Source organism: Coloeus monedula, assembly GCF_965178545.1.
Source record: "Coloeus monedula genome assembly, chromosome: 3".
Taxonomy (NCBI): Eukaryota; Metazoa; Chordata; class Aves; order Passeriformes; family Corvidae; genus Coloeus; species Coloeus monedula.
Genome location: NC_138783.1, coordinates 77,038,506 through 77,054,771, shown reverse-complemented (window position 1 = coordinate 77,054,771; position 16,266 = coordinate 77,038,506).

Below are 16,266 nucleotides of genomic sequence, written 5' to 3'. Positions count from 1 at the left end.
CTATAACAACAGTCCCTGTGCATTGTGTACACTCAAAAATTGTATTCTGCTAATGCAGCATTATATTTGTACCTGCTATGCAGTGGTGTGCTGGTGTTGGCCACCAAACTCTAGTTTGGCTAGTGTTAATTTTCGTCACAGTAGCTTGTATGGGGTTATGTTTTTGATTTGTGTTGAAAAAAGTGTTGATAAGACAAATCTGTTCTAGGTATTGCTGAGCAGTGCTTATAGAGAGTCAAGGCCTTTCCTGTTTCTCGTGCAGCCATGCCAGCGAGAAGGCTGTGGGTTCACAAGAAGGTGGGAGGGAAAACAGCCGGGACAGCTGACCCCAACTGCCCCAACAAACCATCTGATGTCATGCTATGTCTTGGGGTGACTTTATGATGTGTATCCCATATCGCTGCCCTATGCCCAGAAATTAATTCTTGTGCCTTTCTATGCCTTTAAACTGAGCCTGAGAGGGGGAAGGAAAAACTGAGCAAAAGTTTTTCAAAGCAGTTTGCAGCTTGTTCAAGGTCACACAGAGATGGCGACTTTTCCCAGCTGCAGCAGGGGAGCGAGGAAGCACCCGGCTTGCTGCTGCCCAGTCAGCTTTTGGCCAGTGGTTCAGCTGCTTTTTCTCTGGAGAGAGACTGAGAGTTGAACTTCGCTTTTCCTTCCCTGGAATTTTGGATTTTCTCCCTTTTCTGCTGGACTGCTTCAATATCAGAGCACATCGGGAGGACTTTCCACTGGGCACAGAGGGCCTGGCCCTGGGCCAAGCCCCAGCTCTGAGGAGACCAAGGGAGGACTCTGACACTTTCCCAGGTTTTTTCCTCCACAGCGAGAGATTTTATTATTTAGCATTATTTTCCTTTTCCTGTGTGTTTGTTAAATAAATAGTTTTTATCTCTTTCACTTTCCTTTGAGGAAAATTTATTTTTTTCCAAACCTGGTGGGGGAGAGGTGGTTGTAACCTGCCTTCTCTCAGAGGATATATTTCTAAATTTTGCCAAACTGGTACATGCTATAAAATCAAAGGAGTGTTAGAACAAAAAAGTAACATAAGTGTTTTGGCATCTGATATTAAATAGCAAATAAATATTAGGTTAAAAACTATGATAACTGTGCTTCATTGAATAGGACAAATTTGGGCCTGGACACAATTATTTTTCAACTAATCTAATTACAGCAAAATTAGGGATATAGGTATGACATTGATACGGTGTGTCTTCTTTGAAATGTTTTCTTACTTAATAAAAAGCATCTTTTATGCATATGGAATACCTTCACTAGGGAAGTCTGCACTGCAGAAATACCAAGAAATTTGTGAACCAGTCTAAGGCATTAGTTTATTAACAGGAGACAACCCTTGGGCTACAGGTCTTGACTGTATTGTAGCACAGATTAACTTCTGCTCTTTGTCACGCTACATCCATTTGTTGTTGATTTTCAAACTGAGGCTAATTAAATCTGAAGTTCTGAAGTGGTCCTGCTCTCACTCTCTCTTACAGTAGACTCAAAGTGTGTATGCAGAAAAAAAAGAAAGCTTTGGCTTTTTTTCAGCACTGGTCATTGTCTTATCTTTCTGTGGCTGTCACCAGCTTTGCTGTTGCTGCATTCCTAAGCCTGGTATCCTAGACAAAGTCCACTTTGGTGTAACTGGGAGTACAGGTGAGGGCTTTTACATGCTGGTAATTTGTCCTAATATGTGGCTGGGGTATGGCTTGGGAGTTCACCAAGACACATGAACCAGAGAAAAGCTGTCTTGTGCAGTAGTGTAGATATGGCTTTTATTTGCTTGACAGAGATGGAATTTGGTGATGAACTATATGAAAAGTTTGTAGATCAAAACTTTTATCAGTATAATATGGGTAGAGGTAATTAAGAAACAAATAACAAGGCTCATGTGCCAAATGATCTCAACCTTGAATCAGAGAAGCAAATTTAAAAAAATATTCCCTCATACTGTTTAGCTTTGCTTTTGTGATTACCATCAATAGTGTCAACTGTGATTATTACTTTATAACATATAATTTTTTTTTTTTTAGAAGATCATTATAGATCACACAGATCACACCTCTGTTTATCCACAACCGCTTCTTTAGAGTCTTCCCCATTGAATATCTGCTATTACCTTCTGCTGTTTCAGTAGAAAAGGACTACCTTGTGTGTATTCAACTCAAGAATTCTTTGTCTTCAGCACATTCTGCATGACACTGACCAATTTGTGTTAAGAAAATTAGCTAATGGATTTAACAATTGAATGAAAACAAATAACTAGTTTTCAGAAGCATACAATATTGAACAAGAGATGCTGATTCTTCACTTACAGCCTTGTCAAAGTTCTGTGGAGCAAAGCTGTAGAAAAAATGAAGATTTACACATCCAGCAACAAAATCACAGGCAAAAAATGCAGTCTGAAATTATTCTCCATATTAAGGTTCTGTTGGGTTTTGTGTGTTTGTTTGGGTTTTTTGTTTGTTTTTTTTTCTTTAATGGATAACATATTTTAGAAATAATAGAATATTGGTCATGGGAAGTGATCAGAAAAAAGCCGTACCAGGTGAAGTTGCATGAGCATTTCTACAAAAGAAATAAAAAAATATGGGTTTGTCCTTCACACTAAGAAAACTCTCTTTTCACCTTTCTGTCCCCAAGTGCAGTTTCATAGGTCATTCTGATCTCTATCATCCTAGATATAACCAGTTTTCAAGGTGATTTGCAGAGATCACAAGTATTTATCAAATCCTTTTTGCTGTGCAATATGAATTATTGACATGCCCAAGGCCCACCATGCTGGTTATTTCATTCAGAGTAAATAGGTGATGATGTGCTTATGTGTGTAGACAGCAGACTGACAGAAATGGGAATAAAAGGAGGAGGACAGTGAGAGTGTGGTCATAAATATCGAAATAGAAAATGGAATGACAGAAGGAAGACTGTCAGACACAACAAGCAAAAAGAAAGTGTGCTGCAAACCAAACATTAAATGGATTTTTTTTAAAGTATGTTACAGTTTATGAAAAGTAAAACCAAAAGTGTTTTTAAATTTTCAACTTTTGATAGCTTCAGTGCCAGAGGATCCCTGTCAGGTCTGGATCCATAAGAATCATGGGGTACCAGGCAAAATCTAGTCGGTACATATAAAGCTTTGTAAGACTTTTTCTTTGGCTTTTGCTGGGGTTGTTTCTGTAATGACCAAGTTAGGTGCCATTCACTTTGGTTGGCATACTAGCATTTTCAGCATTCTGTCTGGTACTAAATAAACTGGGCTATTATAATTACTTTTCTTAACAAAATAAATCTATATTTATTTTACTCCTCCCTTTCACTGTTAGTGATACACAGTAAAACTGAGGAATTTTACTGATGGCAACAGAAAACATCACAAAACAGTATAACCATCTTATTTCGTAAGAAAAAACTTTGAGTGTTCTAATTCTGCATCTTATATGTGTTTTAGAGATTGTTTCCCTTCCAGTGATTGCCTACCATGACAGATGTTTAAAATGCACATTGGTATTCTTATTTTCCATTTCATGCCAAATGAGCTGGTGTGTCTTTAACGAAACCACATACAAAAAAATACAAAGCTCTATTTGGAAAATACTATGTCATCATAATTCAGTTCTTCAGACATTTTTCAGTGCTGCTCATTAAGTTTATTATCACAAATGAAGTTTGTACAATCCCTGTTTCAATTGCTGTGTTGACTCAAACATAATAGAGTAAGAAATGTCTAATAGTGATGTAATCCCATGGGGGAGCATCTTTTTACTTTTGAAGTAATGCAAATAATATTCTGTGTTGCATTAAATTAGCATGAGGCTGATAAAGGGTAAAACCTATCAGCTGTATCGTTCTCAATTTCGCTGTTCACTGGTAGTGCTAGCAGCTGCTGCAGCAAGTTTAGAACGATAAACCTGATGAAAAAGTCCTTTAATAGGAGCTCTATATCCAACAATTTTCATGGCATGCTAAAATCAAGAAAATTTAAATAATTCAGAAAGTGATTTATGTATTCATCTTTATTAAGTGAAATATTAAATAAAGAGAGACTGTCAATCTTTAAACAATATCTGTCATAAGCCATGTCTATCATTGATCAGCTCTTGCAGAACTACTTATTTTGGGGTATTTTTGCATAGGTTATACAAACTTGCTTTTGTGGGTTTTCTGAGGGGGGCTTTTTTTGTGTCGTGATTTTTTGTTTGGTTTTTTTTTAGATTTTTCTCTGATTTTAAGGCAAGTTGCATGGGATGAGGGATGGGATATACTAAAGGATGTCCATAGATTAAAAAATTTAATTATGTGCAAGGATCACAACCAGTTGTCCGTGTTGGGGGAAGGTAACATCTGTATCCCAATGTCATGATTTAACATGGCAGGCAGCTGAATACCACACATCCATTTTCTTGCATCCTGGCCTTGAACTGGGATGGGGAGAGAATCAGAAAAAAAAGTAAGATTTGTAGGTTGAGATAGAAGTTACCGGGAGGAAAATTAACTGTATCCATACTGACACCAGGACACACAACTAAATAAAATCAGTCATCCAGTTATTCTTGACTTTTCTAGAGTAATCATGAGCTAGTTGTTCAAATAGGCTTTTTATTTGTAGATGTTTACCTTTACTGTCTGGTTGGTATAAAGTATCAAGGATTGTTCTCTCCTGTTTTCCCATGTTTCAGGTAAGAATAAATGAGGTTGTGCTTCTCTGAACTACTTAATTTTCTTTAACATTTTACCAGCTACACCTTATAGCTTTCATAAGGTTGGTTCCTGGACCTTTTGCATCCATTCCCTGTCAAACTCAGATCATCTTCCTCACAGTGGAAACAGGAGAACTATTTCTTGAATATTCCAGACCAAAACAGGGAAGCATAAATAAGCATAAATAAGCCTTCCTTGCCTTAAATATCCATAAGAAAATGTATGCTTACTCCTACATGCATCCATAAATGCATGTAACAATATTATTAATGTTAGCAATTTCATCCCTGTGTATAAACACCTGCAGTAGTTTCACCATGCTTTGCACTTCCTCTCAGTTGTTACAGTCATAATCACAGAATCACAAAGAAAATGCTGAGTTGGAAGGAACCCTCAAGGATCACTGAGTCCAACTCCTGCCCTGCACAGCACCATTCCCCAAGAACCACACCATCTGCCTGAGAGCATTGTCCAAACACTTCTTGAACTCTGTCAGGCTTGTCTTTCAACTCAGCACTTCAGGAGCCCTGAAATTTTCTCTTCATATACAAAGCCAAATGGCACAACATGTTAAGTCTCTATGAAAGCTGTCTAATAAAATAATGGAATGAATTAGGGTTGTCTCCAAATAGCCCAATTGTATTATTTCTCAGCTAGTCATTCTGATAATATCAAAATATTCCATCTGCTTTCAAAACTTGGTGAACAGTTCAGAAGAAAATATGTCTAATTTACCTGATACTAGCAATATTTCAAATTAAATTATATGAAATGCCTACTTTCTTCCATGTAACTTGCAAGATTTGTCTTCTTTTTTCTCCTATTATTTTATTTTTTCCTACTCATACAGTTTGAAAATCTTTGAGTTATTTATCATTCACTTACTAAGTCTCAGCTGTGGGAACCAGTCTACCTTTTTTTGTAACAAAATGGAAAAGTGTATTAGATTTATTTAGATTAGATAGATGGCACCTGACTGTGTACAGAATAATTTGGTTGTGACTTTATTTGATCTAAATGAAGTGAATATCCTTACCTTGATCAATCAGACTGAATAATAATGATGCACTTTACAGTGACTAAAATCAGCTTTCCCAGAACAGCACCATGTGATTTCATACTCCAAACCAGACTGGAAAAAATGCTCCACTGCTCTTACACCTAACAACTTTATTTTCCCATGTTCAATTTTGCGAAGCTCAGAAAGAATTCTGGAATTCATCTGTCTCATGAAATATTAACTAGGTCTCTCTCCAGGAAAATTTTTCCACTATAATGTTCCAAAAGAGTGCAAAATAAAATGGACAAGGAAAACACAGTGATTTGAATAAACAATCATATTCACTAGAGGTTGCTTATAGGCACACATGGTACAATAAATTTTACTTTACACTCAATTTAAATAAATGATAGCTGTTGTAGAGGAGGAAGAAACTGTCCTACACTATTGACCTAATACATAAGCCTGGTCTGAAATTGCTCTGAATTTAAATAAAGTTCACTTTGGTGCTTACTTTAAATTGTATTCTGACAAAGCACTAAACAAAATCATGTATTCTAGTAAGAAAAGTTTCAAGGAAGGAAGGTTTACCAAATGCCAGCTCAAACCTCATTAAAATACGCGTATCTGAAACAGGCAAACTCATAATATAAAATTTACCTTTCCCCAAAATGCATTTTAAAACATTTATAAATATTAAAAATTGATGATATATGCTAGGAATTGATACCTGGCACAACCTCTTATTTTGTAGACAATTCTAGATGATGTAGGCAGGAATTGTTACAGATAAAATCATGACGATTAAATTACTTATTTAAGTAATTATTTACTTATTATTTATTAACATTTTTATTAACTATCCTTTCTGCTTCCTGTTTCTTTCTCCTTTCAGCCTTTTCCTCATTAACACCTCTCTTTTTCATGGGGAAATGTTACAAACAAGAGCACTTATAGGAATACCATCAGTACCAACACTTAAAATAACAGCATTACTTAATGAACAGCTGACGAGACCCAGTGGTACCAGACTGGTTATCAAGAAGATGCTTACATTTTAAAGAACTGTGTTCTCCTAAAGTGTCCTAAAGTGCTGCGGTGTTAAAGTCTTTCAGTGATTGTTTTACTAACTATGCAGCCCTTTTTTATATTCTAAGACTTTTATAAACCTCCTTTAAGTACATCCATTTCTTTAACAGGGTTTCACTCAAAATGTGGAGAGAATTGTTCCCTTCCTTTTCCTTCTCCTGTACTGGTACAGCCTACCCTACCACACTGGTGACATGCCCAGTGTCTAATAGCACATTGAGAGCAAATGCCATATCCAAAAGACAAAGCTGCTGTTCATGGAAAGTCAACATAGAGTCCTAATTCAAAACTCACTGAAGCACTGAATCCCTGGAGAGAAAAAAAAAAAAAAAAAAAAATACTGATTTCAGTGACCATGGAGAAAGCCAAGAAATGCAAAAAATATATTCATTATACTACTGCTGTATAGAACATTAGGGTACATTCATTGCAATGAATGCATGTAAGGGACAATGAAAGCCCATAACAATACACTTAGCAGGGAGAACAGTTCTCACAGTGTAAGTGGGGTTGAGGGAGCAATTTGACAAAGGAGAAGGTCACAGAGCAGATTATTATCAGCTTGCTCTTGCAGCGCAGAATGTTATTTAATAGAATGTGCATGGTAGATTGTGTCAGAACGAAGATTCTCTGATGTTAACAGAAAGAAATAAAAGTGAGAGATAGCAGAGAAGGTGGAGTTATACAGAGTGTTTCAAAAAAGGGTGAATGTGAAATTAAATTAGGGTAGTCAGTGACCATATTGCAGAAAGATAAAAAAGAAGTTCCAAATGACAAAACAAAAGATAATTTTACTGGCAGCACGTCAGACTTCCAAAGATAGAAGCTGATGGAGAGATCACAGTCCTTAAGACAGAAAATAGCTACACCATTGAGAACTTTAGGTGTGATGCATTTTCCTCCCTTTGGTTTTGAAGGCGTTCTATAAGAAAATTATACCGCATTCTACTAAGGGGCTGATATGATGAATGACAAAAGAAGCAAATTATAGATAACACCAAGTTCTTGATTCTTGGAGTAAAATATTCAAATAGGAATTTAAGTTTTCTATAAGACCTGACATTTAAGACTGCAGATTTTGTTGAGTAGCTAATTTCCCTATGTAATGTAAATGAAGACCTCAAATTCCACACATTGTGCAAGAAACTGCCTTTTAGGTGGAGATATATCAGAAATCCCAGTGTCCTGTGTGGCTGTCAGTGTACATGTTATGTGTGTACACTTTTATCTCTTCAAGAGCCAGAGATGGTAAGTGCACCACGGGTGCCAGCTGACTAAACAGGCTGTGGTGATGGTTGACGTGTTCACTTTGACTTGACAATGAAGTAGTTAAAATGACTTATCACTGAAGGATTCCTACATTTACAAGCCATGAGGGTCCAATTTCCCATCTTTTAAGATCTGTGAGTGCCTTCATTAACCTAATTTTTCAAGCTGCAACCTACCCCATTCTAAGATGGGGATAGTGTGCAGTTCTAGGTCTGTAGTGCTGCTCCTGCAAGCAGTTGCTGCTAGGGAAAGTGGCACTGAAAACAAAACCACGTGTTGATTTTTAGCTGGTTGAATTTCCAGGGGATCAACAAACTGATCTGCCTCACTGCTTGCTAAGCCAAAATGCAGAAGGCAGAGGGAATGTGCTGTTACAGACATGGAGGAGGGTGGCACTTTCAGCATGACACTGTCCCACATGGGCTTGAGGCAGTCAGGGAACCTCACTGCCAGTGGGGACAGGAAGAGAGCAGAGCACACTCTATCATGCTGTAGTATTTGTTGACTTTGTTTGAGTCATATGTTAAAGAATAAAATCACGATATGTTAATTTTGCATATCGTACTGATAGCGCTTATTTTCTACTGAAGAAATGCTTATCGTGACAAAGGTGTTAAGCTATAGTTTTTACACATAAGATGGAAAATATATAACAAATTGATGCTATGTAGTTTTTAATGAAGCAGCTGCATGCACATCATTTGAATATGTGACAAATCGGAAGTCATATTAAAAAAAAAAATTTAGTAATATTTTTCAGATGTTATATGAAAGGGTAGCTGTCCTGGAAGTCCTAAGTGTGATAGCTGTTTATTTTGGTGGAAGGCAGTGTATATTCTGTGTAATAATCCATGTCTTTTTATTTTTCTGCTTGCTTCTAACTTCTGTCTTTACAATCAGAATGAAACTTTCCTTCTAAATGACACTTGAAAGAGAAAATATTTAAAAAATAAAGGAAGAAAAGCCCACAAACACTACATACTTTCATTGTTTGCAAACACCACATTTTGGTTTAAATTTAATTTTTTCAGAATCTCATAAAGACAGATATATATCAGCAATAAAACAGAGTAGGACTGAAAGTAAGTGATGCAGGTAATAGTGATTTAGAATTTCTCTGCAAAATTTAAACTGTCCTCATTGCTAGACCCAGATGTTTTCAGAACCAGAAAACTGTATTATAAAACAAACAAATAACTTGATGATCCTTAGCTAGATTTATTAGATCTGTAATGTGCCATGTGGTCACTTGGCTCTTCCAAGAAGCACAGATCTGGGGATGAATGTACTGAAGTGTGCTGAGCAGTGGAAAAATTGATGCCACCCCGGAGAAAGAAAGGCTTTCAGTATTTTTCACCAGTGTCACTTATGATGCATTTCCAGGTAGTCCATTTTGACCCTGTATGATTTAAATCAAATCAGGGATCTCCATTTAACCGGCTGTTTAGAGGAATCTCTAGACATCTTGTTTACACAAAAAGGAGAGAATTTATAGGGTTCACCATATTATCTAACACAGCTTGCTTTTCTCAATATATTCTGTGCAGGAAACACAAACAAAAGGAGTCACAAACGTTTTAAAAGCCTTTACTCAAGTAAACAGAAAATAGGCAAAATACACACTGCTTACTTAACATGTTGGCAACTCAACAAAAATTTCCATTTTACCTGAAAATAAGATAATACAGTGGTTTTTTACCTATCATCCAAGGATAAATGTTTTTATTGCAGCATTTTCTGTCAGAATTTTGTGCTTCCCTTTCATTAGGGAGCTATAGGATTTTGCGGTTGCTTTTTACAGGAGTTTGGATTATGAAGTATAATACATATGCTAAATTCATCCTCAAAATATTAAATATAGACTTACCTGCTCTTTAAAAGCCATTAGACCTTATTTTGTATTATTTAAATGTCTTTTTTATTGCAATATGTTCTTTCAGGGCCATGTTACCTGATATCTCGCAACATTAGCCAGCCACTGTAGATACTAAAGGGAAAAACTTAGAAGTCGCGAGCATATTCTTATTAAGAGGCTTATCCTGCCTCTGAAGGCAGCAGAAAAAGGAAAATGGAGGTTTACTGCCTTCTCTGACAGTGTAAATATGTAAAGAAAATAAAAGTTACTGTTGCCTGTAAAATGTCACTAGCTTTAAAATCAAGGAAATCATTATTTTGATCAAGTGGGGGTTGGTCTACTCTGCCATGTCTCAAGTAAAAGGACAAGAGGAAACGGCCTAAGTTGCGCCAAGGGAGGTTCAGATTAGACAATAGGAAAAAAAAATCACTGAAAGAGTGTTAGGCATTGGAATAAATTACCTGGGGATATGGTGGAGTCACTGTTTCTGGAAGTGCTCAAGAATTGTCTGGATGTGACACTTGGGCATATGGTTTAGGGCTGAATATGTCTGCTCTCCTCCTTCCTCTTCTCCTTCCTCTTCTCCTTCCTCTTCTTCCTTTTGTCGTCTTTCCTTTCCTTGCCTTTTCTTGCCTTGCCTTGCCTTACCTCCTCCCTTCATTTCACCCATCTCTCCCTTTCCCTATTTTGCTCTCTGTCCCATCCATTCTCTCAGTTTTCCTCTCTCTCCTTCTCTTCCTCCCTTCTATCGTCTCCTTCCCACCCCTCTCCTTCCTGCTCCCCCACCTCTCCCATTTGTCAACAGCTGTTAATATATGTCACAAAAAAATTTCCCTGGAGATATGGTAACTTTTATGCTAAGGAAGAAAATACATTGTCAGCTGTACTTTTTGTCAGAGATGGGTCTCCAAATTGAGACTTAAAACAAGCTGTTATAATAAAAAATCTTTTGCTTAGTAGGTATCATTAAATTCACATTATGTTTGCTATCCGATCTTGACTGTTGAACAGAGAAAGCTTTTTGGAGATACAACACAGGGTAATGCAAATACCTCTCTTCGCTCATTTCTACACTGTCCCGGTAAAACAATTATTCAATATAAATTAACTTCCTGCCACTAACTTTTATAGTCTTTTTTTAAGAGGGATTATCCTTCAATAAGGGTAGTAATAGTTGAAAAAAATATGTCTTACAGAAATAAATGTTTTATTTACCCTTTGAGCATTATTAGATGATATTTGTATAGTGGTGCTTTCAGGAACACTTTTGTGTTTAAAGTGGGAAAGCCATTAGCTCTTCTTCCTTCTCTCAAGGAATTAAATTAGAAATCACTTCAAGATATTATGAGTTTTGGATTTCCATGTAGTCTTCATTACTCCTCATTTCTATATCCAAGCAAACGGATTTTCTTGACTCAATATTTTGGAAAAGTTTAACTTCCTTATCTTCAATGATAAATATGAATTGCAAATATTAATATCCTGTCACAAAAGCACTTAGAGTTATGACATTTTTACATGCCTTTTTCATAGCAACTGATATTTCCCTAGAAGCAACACTGTTGGAATTTATGAGCTATTGAATGAAGAAAAATAGCCAGCGAATTAGCGGTAATAAAGAATTACTGTTAGTTTTGCCAGTGGCAAATAGTGTTTTCAGTACTGGCAACAGGCTCATTAGCCTTTGTATAAGGCATCTGTGAGCCTGAATCATATCCTGGGGCAACATTGCTTTGTAGTCTTGCTTCAAGCAGAACTTTATGAGCAAAAACCTTTTATTATTTCTGTTTTGTTTTTGTTGGTTGTGGTGGATTTGGTGCTTTTTATATTACATTTTGGAAAACAAAATCAGACATTCAGATTCTTCAGATTGTTAGCCAATCTTACTTGCCAGTTGCAAATAGTGTCTGAAACAAGCAAGGAACTCATCAATCCTTTGGAAATGGACTGCTAATGTAATATTTAATCCATTAAACATTATGGCTTTGTCCATTAATTTCATTAGCAAAGATCTAAAATGCACCAACCTTTCCTTTTAGATCCAGACCATCTCCATTAATATCCCTTGAAAATGTCTTGGGTTTTTTTGAAGTTTACAGTTAGTAGCAGAAAGCTGAATTTATGTGTGCTCCTGTCAAATTGGGTTTGTAGCAAAGCTAATTGTTGGAAGCTGGAAGGCCAGGTTTCCAAATTTTTTTCTTTTCCAGTTCCAATCATGGCCTCATGAATATAACCACTCCAAAGTCCTATTGCCAGGTCATTACTGCCATGGGGCTGATATAGCTGCAGAGTTGGCTGGCTTTAATCAGCACATTGGAAAACAACTGTTCATAGATGCAGTTAGGTCAATGCTTTTTATTTAGTCTGTAGACCTTGGAAAGGCATCAAAACTTTTAAACTTTATGTTTATCATTAGTTTAATTTCCTTCCATAAAGTAAAAACAATTTTAATAATCATAATTATATTTGGGATTCCTTGTGTTCATTAAAGCAATGTTACTTCTGTCACTCCTGCTGGATGCCTGAGGTAGGGATGTCTTGTTATTTGCTACACAAAATCTTCAGTACCTTATGTAATTTAGTCATCAAAGCTCTTTTTAGAGCGAGTTGAAGAAGATGTGCATCTCCTGGGGGCAGTTCATTTCTCCTGTCATATAAGCTGATATTAAAATGACAGGTCCTGCGAATATCTCACAGATGACTAAGAGAGTGTCTGGACAAGCTTGGACCAAATACTTTTTTTTTGGAAGAATGAGATCAGGTGAGATGATTCCTATATTTTCTTCTACAAGCTCAATTTATTTTACATTTCCCGCAAGGTTTTTGATGAGCTATTCATTCAAAGATTTAAAAATGTAAGTTTTATTATGGTAGTTTTCTGTAAATTGCATGCTTCCTTTGAGCAAGGAAAAAACCTAGTCCAAATCAGTGATATTTTGATATTTGCTGGAAAAGAAATAAGAATTTTCCTTTTAGAATTGATTTCTCAAAGTCTTTGTTCAACAACTCAAATTTTTTTATCTATTGAATAACTCGAAATTAAGAGCCTTCTTAACTTCACTGTTAGCTAAGTTATTACTGCCTCTCTGAGAAAAAGGAGACAGAAAAAACCACTGTAATTTAATATGACATTTCTTTTTTTGTAACTATGGACCTTCACACTCATTCATTTTTCAGGCATGCCAGTGAAAAGTCACATGCCTTTGAAAGTTTGTATACACTGCTGATAGAACAGACAGGCTGCGTGAGTTGGGCTGCACCTCGTGCATTGGAGGAAGTCCAATTTAATGGTATCTAGAAAGCCTTAGTGTAGTATGATCTAGTGTGCATAGGCCTGGGGGCCAGAAACCTTTTACACAGATCCTGTTATTCTAAGTTATTTTCAAAGGAAGTAGAGGATAAAAGTTCTTAAAACTTACTTTTATTTCTCAAAAACCTTTTAGTTGTAGTTGGGAGTAGGGGAATATTCTGATATTCTAAGATGTTCACTCATTCAGAATGCCCTAACATAAATGTAAATTGACATTCAAAGGTAGAGAGAAACCTCATCATGCTTTCAAAGTTTTAATTAAAACATGAAATATAAAACAGATCAGGAGGTATGGTACAAATACTGAGTACCAACTAAATGCACACAGTGTTAAGGATTAAATATAATCTCCACCACAGACACACAATAAATAACTTCAGTCTTTTCATGGGAGGAACCACCAAGTGCTACATACTTGTGTTTAAAGACTTAATAAGTTCAGTAAAATCCCAGACCCCACACATAATATTTTAGCAACTTCATGCATCTAGAAATTAATAGGACTCCATATAACACATTGCAAGTTATGGGTACAATCATTTTCAATCACCAGAAAATATAATTGCTATAACATCTTTGTGGCCTCCTGGATGCTGGATTGGAGTAATGTCATAAATGACTCTTTTCATCATTTTAACCTGGGCCACGTGCCTGTATGGTATCGAGGAGGGAAGATAGCTTCTTCTCTTCGAGGTGATAAGAGGGAGTCTTACAGGAATTTTTATCTACTAGAGGCTGTCAGCACAAGAAACTAGATATTGCTTACACTGCACGATGGAATTTCTATTTCAAGTTGAGTCTTGCTATGAAAAAGGGAATAAGAGATCTCACAATGTACATACTGTGTCATAAAGTGTAGGGCAACATTAAAAGGGATATTTGAATTTGACAAATTCAATTCTATTCAGAGATTCACTGTTTTGAAGAATTTTGAAAAAATGAGATACAGCCTGAAGGGCAGAGAAATAAAGGGCAGAGCTAGGTTTGTTTTTAACCTCACAGTCTGAGAGAGTCTTCATGCACATACATCATATAGCAAAGATATAATTTGGTGAAAAGCCAGTGTCAGGCTTTGATGCAAAGCCATTTCAATGCAATGTGCCATAGATCACAAATCCTCAAGAGCATTTTCTTTAAACCATCTAGCAATGTTTGAGAAATGATAATTACTAACATTCATGAAATGTAAATTTAATTTTGTCTTAGCATTTGATAGGTTTATGGGTCTTTTCTACAAGCCATTTTTTCTGAAATGTGTCAGACTGACAGTTGTGAGGACTTAAAGAATGCAGTTGCATGCCTCAAAACACTGTCCCTATAATAGAAACCACCACCTTGGAACTTGAGATAAGCACATAATGCACAGCAGGAAAGAGCTAATTCCAGGCCTAATGGAGTTAAAGTTTTGGTTAGCATCCAGACAAAAAATTCCCACTGTAACAAGCTGTTGGAAAAAGAAGTGCTTATGCACGTGCCATCTCAAGTTATGGGAATGGCATATACACCCCATGGATGCCCAGGACCTGGACTGTATAAACATGGTACCTCCAGAAGAACAACTCGGAGACCAGCAGAATGCCACCTGTGGTGGTGGTATCTTTGTTTAATCTCCCTCTCTACCCCTCTTCCCCAGCCCCCTCCTATTTCTTTCTGTCTCCCTATCTTGCATTTACTGTTAAATAAAACCTGTACTGGTGACTTTGGAATATGGTCTCATTTGCACCTTAAATCGTGCAGAGGCATCTCTTCTATTGAGATCATAACAACAGTGCAGGAATCTAATGGCTTTTATCTAGACACTGAACAAACACACACAGCAGCACTGCAGCCTTCCGGACATTACCCTGTCAAAAACTTTTCTTCAGCTCCATTCTGGAAGAATCGGTGGTAGATATTGATGCAGTTCAGCTTCTGCTTGTTCAAACCTCAGCCTCTTTGCTAAAGCTGCCAATCAGATAATGTACTAGTCACAGAGTGCCTAAACCTGCAGTGTTCTTCAGTGTAGTCCAGCAGAAAGCTATCAAATAAAGCAGATGGTGCTATTCCTTAATTGCCTAAAATTGTGCTACAGCTGAAATATCTCATAATCACCTTATCAGTTCCTTGGCTTCTGTGACTACATTCCCTGGAAAAGGTTGGCCTATCACAGAATTAAATTTGTCTTTCTTTTCGAGGGTCTCCGATAGGATAGAGGCTAGGGTCTCTGGTAAGATATGTGGTATCACCCTAATAAATCAAAGTAGAGTGAAAGTGGAAAAGATTACTGTGATGAAGAAAATAGTGTATGGAAACAGAAATGCCAAACATTACTGCCTGCAAAAATATGTATGATGGATATATGGAGAGTGTAACCTATCCAGCCACTTAGTAATGGATGAATAAATGTTATCTTCCTTCTGAGACTGAATACTATCTGAACTATTTGAAATTCCTCAACCTTATTTGATTTATCATCAAAGGTCTGATACCTATTTAATAATGGGTTTTCTAAGCACTTTTGAGCAATAAAATATCCTGTGATGATCACTGTAGGAGGATCAGAAATTGCAAGCTGGGTGCTGGATCATGGACTTGGAAAGCAGCTGTGAACGGTTGTGACTGGGAGGGACCTCTGATTCATGCCATGTAGGTCCCCACTAGTTGAGGCAATCCAAATAATATAATTACTTCCCTAAAAATATCCAGATCTATCTGAAAAACATGATGTTTGGGTTTGGGGTTTTATTACTTTTCCCATTTGCCTAATCAGGAAATCTAATGATTAAGTTCAGTTCTATGAATTTAGATGATTCTTCTAATTTCCTATCTGAAGTCAATTAAAATTACCAATTGATGTTAAATAAAGTATCTGTCTGGAAGCAAAGGCTGAATATTGCAATAACAGCAACAACATCCGGTACCTGATGTCATGATTGTCTTTCCCTCATAGTAATAATTTTTTAAGCATAAATTTTTGAAGTAGACTCTGCAAGCCTAATAACATTGGGATACCTCATCAGTAGGCCATGAAGAAACCTACAAAGAAACTGACCTGATCTGCTATTCTAC